Source organism: Sparus aurata, chromosome 9 (assembly GCF_900880675.1).
Source record: "Sparus aurata chromosome 9, fSpaAur1.1, whole genome shotgun sequence".
Taxonomy (NCBI): domain Eukaryota; kingdom Metazoa; phylum Chordata; class Actinopteri; order Spariformes; family Sparidae; genus Sparus; species Sparus aurata.
This window is the reverse complement of record NC_044195.1, coordinates 16,513,176-16,520,190: the sequence shown is the minus strand read 5'-3', so window position 1 is coordinate 16,520,190 and position 7,015 is coordinate 16,513,176.

Here is a 7,015-nt window from a genome sequence, read left to right as displayed (position 1 = left end):
TTCCTTCATGTTCTGTTCAGGGTAAAGTTTAATGAAGTATTGTAATTCCGTTATTCTACTTGTACGTCTGTTCATGACATAATACGACACATAATGCGTGTCTGCAAGTTCTGGGAGAAGACTCTCTACTTGTAAATCCCTCTCCCACATATTTGTTATTCGACCTGACCTGACTTGACCCAGCACAAGTTTTGAAGAAGACAACCTTGCTGGGATGCACAGTTTTACTATATTTGCGTGTCCATGCTCAAAACAACATCCAGGGTTTTGTTTATCCACTCAAGTGTTTCCTTTTTTTAAGAGTGCATGTACACAGCATGGCTTCTTTCAGCTACTCCTCAAGCGTTCTGGTTATGGTCTAGTAGTTCATCGTACATGGTTTCACAAACAGGATAAACAGATCAAGAGATTGGGCGATGGAAAAGGGTAGGCGACTGCAGGAGGGAAACAGGGTGGCGATGACGTAAAAGAGCGGGTAGGAGGAGGAGGAGGGTGGGTGGCCGGGTGGTGTGGGAGAAAAAAGTTGAGGAAAACAGAGGAAGAAAGATTGAGAGAGTTATTGCTAATGACTGCTGTTTCTATTGTCGTCTGGCCCTGCGTCGCGGCGGGGGGTTTGACAGACACAATCTATTTTCGTGCAAATCCCCTTTCAGAGGGTCCCTCTCAAGCTCACTCTCGACCGCATCTTTACCGTCAACAGTCGACCTCCCCAGCGCTCCGAGGCTCCCTCTTGCATTTCTCCCCTCCCTCACATTCCTGCTCTCCTAACCTCACTCATCTTTTCGCTTAATTACTTATTCATTTACAATTATCTTTCAGGAGCAGAAGGGCCCGTGTGAGTGAAGCTGAATGCGGCGTTCACAGGGAGGGGATGGAGCTCGTGAAGGAGTGTGTGTGAACGTGAGGAAGGAAAAGACCTTTTTAAAATTCAAAGGACAAAAGATTGGCAGCTATTTTGTTCAATTGGACTTTGTCTTGGGTTTTCACAGCCAGTGTTTTGTCAGCGGCGATATTCTGCGAGCTTGTGATGAGGTGATCTTTTGTATTTTTTCAGGGATGTGTCCGTGCAGGTGCGTGTTTGGCAGGAAGACTGCGTCCCTGTCGGGAAATGTAGCAATCAAGGCATTCCTCGCATTGACAGAGCATCCCTCACACCAGCCCATGAATAGGCCGGTGAAACCTGAGAACTGCTCGAATGTCAAACATGCAAAGAGATGAGAAAATACACAGAGGCCCTCTGTTAAATATGTAGGCATGTGAAATAAATTATTTATCAAACCGGATTTTTTGTGGGCCACTCGACGACAGCAGAAACAAGCTGCTGATATGGCAAACTTATTGGCAAACACTTTCATATTTATAAATCAGTCACCCGCAGAGCAACATTAGCATTCATTGGGAGTTGGGTTTCTCCTGTCGGAAACAATCCAACTCTTGAGCTGCTAAATGCTGTACTATGTGTATTAGCTTGTTGCTATCATACCATTTATGCTGGGCAGGTATGCAGTGGGCTTTTTAGACCTTTTACACTGAAAACAAATACTGCCTGTGGATGAGACCGAGAGTGAACCTGAAACTGCAAAGATACTGGCTGTAAAACCAACGATGAGCTGAAGGGCTCTGAAGAGAGAAGCTGCGGAGTCAGAAGGCTTCTCTCTGTGGGTCCATCACTACGTGCAACAACTTTTATGTACATGTGATCATTTGATCCATCGTTACAAAGAGTCGACAGCCTCATTCGTTTTGCACAGTCAAAATTCAAACACATTATATGGGTTGAAATATCAAATATTGTTTATTGGGAACTTGTAGAGCGTGTGCTGTTACACCACTACTGTTAAATGAAGCCATCATTGGAAGTCTGCACGAACGATATAATTCATCCTCTTGGGACCATGAATGCGCGTATCAAGTTTCACAACAATTCATGCAGCAGTTGAGATATTATAGTAAAGAGCTAAGACATCAGGAACGGTTATAAGATCACTAAAGTGAGGAGTTAGGAGCGCTGATTTGTGCTGAGCAGCACCCAATGGACCGTCTCCAGAGTGTGATAAGTATCAGGAGGCGATATAAGTTACTGCTGAAAAAAAAAAATTCAATAAAAAAACTTTATTGAAAATTAAACGTTTTTATATCCGAATTAAGCTTTGTAAGCGTAAGGTAGAATATTTACTGTCGATCCTTCGACCACTTCTCATGAACGCTGCGTCTTAAGTTCAGGACACACATAAAAAAATGTCAATCTCTGCCACGCTGTCCTGATGTGCAAAATCAAACCAAGCCAGGCCGAGCCTGCACATGTGTATGGGAAAGCCCCATTTCTCTCCGTCTCTTTCGGTGACCTCATTGAATCTGTCAGTGCCTTCAAGCTTAGCTGTTGACCATGACCGGCTGTGGCTCATACAGTCCATTGACTTTGTCTATCATCTCTGCACGCAGCAGTAACTCAAACAAAGTCCAAGTTCTGCTTTTCCCCAAGACCTACAGGTTCCTTTCCAGCCCCCGACCCCCACCCTTTCGGCACTCTTTCACACACACACACATACACACACACACATCATGTTCATTACTATGAGCCAGGTCAAAGGGATCATGCAGATGATGGGGATAAGCTGAAGAGAAGTCTTGCTCTGGGGGACAGTGAGTGTCCACTATGGATTAGTGAATGACAGAATCTGTCCACGGGCTGCATGAGAAGGTGTCCGTCTCACTGTCCTCCCTGGGGGCTGTAGCTCTAATCTAGTAATCCTATCTTCACAATCCCGATGTACGCTGATGACAGAGTTCACAGATAAGGTGGCTAACTTTCACCCCTATTGTCCTGTCACGCTAAGTGAAAAATGGACCATCAGCTCTGCTGGAATGCGCTGGTGTTTTGGAGACGCCTGCAGCGATAGCTTCAGCGGCTACATTACTTGTAGGTATTGGCTTGCTTGCTTGTGGCTGTGCACCAGAGCCTCAGTGTTGACGTTCTGTCACCGGGATCAAGTTCATGGTTTTACACGAGTTTGAAGCTTTTTAAGTTGCATCGGTGGTAAACAGGCCAATCTAACATTAACAAAGTGAAGCCCAATTGCAAACAAGAAATGTCAAGTTTAATAGGAGCGTGAGCACGGAGGGAAAACCAAACAGTGCAGAGTTTTTTTGGATGTAAACACACCTCCGACGCACTTAAACAAGAACTAATGTAGATAAACATGTGAGCAGAGTGAAGTCTGACGGGCTTTAATGGAAAAAGATCTAAATGGCGATACACTGTAAATATCATTGACCCTGTGGCCCAAAATTATTGATAAAAATCAGCAGCGTGATGGTAAATTACCTCGAGCCATTTTGTTTTGCTGTCCCAGGTGGTTCCCATTCGCGGTCTCCCCGCCGATCACATGCACACAAGTGAACGCGGCGCCGCGGGGGGATTACGGTCAGGATGTGGCATCCAGGACTGCATCTGGAGTTGAGCCCTGCACGCCTGGAGCTCCTAGTGAGGGGCACTAGCACTGCCATTCATCTAGTCTGAGCTTCACTTACATCTATTACATACAGATGACAACATATGAGGCCATTTGTAGCCGTTCATTGTTTATACCGATGTGTGACAGTGGGAGAATCACCCAAGGGAGCAGCACGGAACAAAAGCCAGAGAGAAGATTGAATCAGAGATTGAACGGAAGGGAGAGTCAGCGTCGGAGCCAGGATGTTCACCATGTGTCTGCTTCTCCCATCACTGGTGAAGATAGTAGAGATCTGCTTCTCATTACAATATCGAGAGGGATTTAGAGAGGAGCGTAATGGCTGACTGCAGTCTTAACCCTGTCACTGTGACGCTCCAAACCACCAAAAGCCTTCCCCGAACCTCCCAGCCACGCTCAAACCTCGACTCGTAAATACGAAACAGCTTTCCTGCCTCACATCAGCCTCCCCAGTACCAGGCACTCCATACATCAGAGCCTGAGCGGAGGCCAATAGCCTGATGTCCATCCATTCATCAAAACCGCGATGGCAGGCCTTCCGTGTAAGCGTTTCAAAGCTGCACAGCGCAGGCCCGCCTGGGCCCTATCACTGCCAGGTCGATCCGAACGAAGCGCACGTCAGGAGTCTGATTTGTGAAAGTGTTTGTTTATGTGTGGTAAAATACAGTCAGCTCCCCGGAGGAGTACGCCTCCAGTGAGCATTCAAATCCCTAATGAGCAAAAGATGTGTGAAAAAGTCCCATTGTGGTAAAAGTTTCCTGTGTATTTTCACACTGGTGAGAGGAGAGGACGAACACAAAAGAAGGATGGAGATGAGGATGAAAAGCAGCGAGGCATGAAAGACACATCCTGCACGAGTTCATGAAAAGAGGAAGGAGGCAGGGGTTGTTATTATTTTTTCACCCGTGTTTTTCTCTCCCTTATTGGGACCTCGTAAAGAGCCACTTGGCTCTATTTGCGGTCCTGTTCCTCCACAGCTGTCGTAGTCCATCCTTTTTTAATCATTTTTTTTTTCTCACCAGCTGTTCAGGCTGTGATCACAAGCGTTAGGCCCTCAGAGACTTATCTTTGATGCACACACACACACTGAGGCATTTTCAGACTCATGCGTGTACTTCAAGCCTTGAATTTTTGAGAAAATGAAGCCATAAAAATACTTTATCTCCTGTCACAGCAAAGGCAGAACAACCTGAAATATTTTGGCCTCAGGTATGCAGTCCATGTACAAGTAGGTTATTCCCTGAGGTAAATCTAGTTTAATAATGTTTAAAGCTTGAGAGAGGCAAACGTAAAGAAGTGTTTTCTTGGATTATCAATTTCGTATTTTTTTTCTTTTTAACGATGAGGACTTCACCGAGAAGCTCGATTTAGGAGGCTACTGTGATTAGTGTGCTTTGAGGGATGATTGTGCTCAGATGTCAGAGTGAATTCCTCACTTTCCAAATCACAGGGAAACGCACAATGGACACTCTGTGATGTGAAGGTAAAGGGGCCAGTATAAAAGGAAACGCCAGTGAGGTTCTTCATTAAAAACCTTTCCTGCTGCCAATCTTAATTCAGCTACCCTGAGCTGCGTTTCACTTTCCTCACGAGTGTGCACATATGGACTCACTCACACACTCACACACGTTCACACAGGCCAAGTTCAATAAGCTATGGTTTCTGTTGAGCTGTAATTGATTAGCTTTTAATGTGGCCACTGAAAGAGTGAGAGGGTGGATGATAGAAATAATTTGCCTCACTTCTTAACCAACCACCTCTCTCTCTCTCTCTCTCTCTCTCTCTCTCTCTCTCTCTCTCTCTCTCTCTCCCCCTCTTTCTGTCTCTCTCGCCCCACACAGCCTGTTTTGGGTCATAGCATTTAATGGCTGGCCTGTTGTTAACCCTATGACATCTGGTGCAAACACAGGGACCCATTTACGTTCTAATCAAAACACCCAAAAGTCAACCAAGAACGTTCAGTCACAAGTGGCTCAGCGCTACATTCTCAGGTCTATCACTTGAATCTCACCTCAGGTCGATGGAACCGTGCCTTTATGTAAATGTTTTATATTTACATTTTATTACAATTCGATGATGTGATCGTGGCCACTTCCGCGTTTGTATGGAAATTATTAAGCTGCCCACTAACAGCTGGTTAGCTTAGCTTTGCATAAGCAGAGGGAAAAAGCTAGCCAAATTCCGTCCAATGGTGATAAAGTCCACCTACCAGCAGCTCTTTATTCCGTGGAAGCTGTTGCCAGGCAACCAGTGGAGAATCCAGGAAGTTACTTTGCCTGAAGAAAGAATGGCGTGGCGCCCAACCCCCCATGAAACCACAACATGTCGTTTTCAGAAAAAACAATTGATTTACAACATGTTAATAAGTGAGGAGCTTTAAAGGTGCTGGTTGGAGGATTTTGTTAGAGCAGGCTGCTGTTTCTAAGAGTATTACACACATTCATGAGAGGCAGCCCGGTCTCCAGCTTTTCAGCAAACCAAAAAAGTCTGAGGTGGACATTTGTATCAAACACGACATATTACTTACACATTATGCTCATGTGACACATTTTCACATCGGGAGGTGCCGGGGAACGTGGTGATGTTATTACAAGCCAAAAAGCCAGCCGCAGTACGAGTCACATCGGTGGATATTTTTTGGGACATTTCCAACTATTTTTATGCCGTCAAAACCGGGTGTTTTTAAGGTGGACATTTCTAGCCATGTAAGTAGTGAACAATATAAGTTATTTTTCAGGAGAAGTCTGACCATCTCCATCTGTGATCCAAATCAGGTGTGCTCTTGCTTGGTTGGAATGAAAACCTGCAGCCACATGACCCTTTATTGGATCAGTTTGACACCAGTGATCCTAACCAGAGCAGATAAGAGTGGTGTGACAAGAGAGAAATTCAACCAAAACAAACGTAAGATTGCAACACTAAGAAATGTTCAGCTTTAACTTATCTTATTTTGCAGAAATGTCCTCAGCAAATATTTATTCCTTCACTTGGGTTGTGAGCAGAAGTTATTTCTTGGATCAACTCAGATTTAAAGTCTGATTATCCGCTCCAGGCAATAAAACAACGTACGTGATGTTAATAAGAAAAACTTTATCTGAATACCTGTTAATAGTGTAATACTACTAGCCATTACGTCTGTTTTATGCAGCCCTGCTCCCTCTTGGCTACGTGATGTGATCAGTGTAGGCATATCATCATGGAGTGTTTGGTACAGGTCATTTGTCGGGCTATCGGAGATAGTTGTGATCTAGATTTTGTGATAATCTGTGATGGCCGTGTTGCATCCTGCAGTCTCACCAACCCAATCACCAGAATGTCGAAACTCTTTGTTTCTTTATGTGCTGATGGTCTGGTTAGGTTTAGACACACGATCCACTTGATCAGGGTTCAGGAGAAGTTCATGTTTTGGCTTATTTGGTTATGTCGCCACAAATATGGCCAGAAACATTCCAAACATTTTTGGAAAAATAGCCAGTTCTGTCCACACTAACATGGCTGGAAGATGTCCTGACCTCTGGTTTGAAAATATCCAAACTATGGTT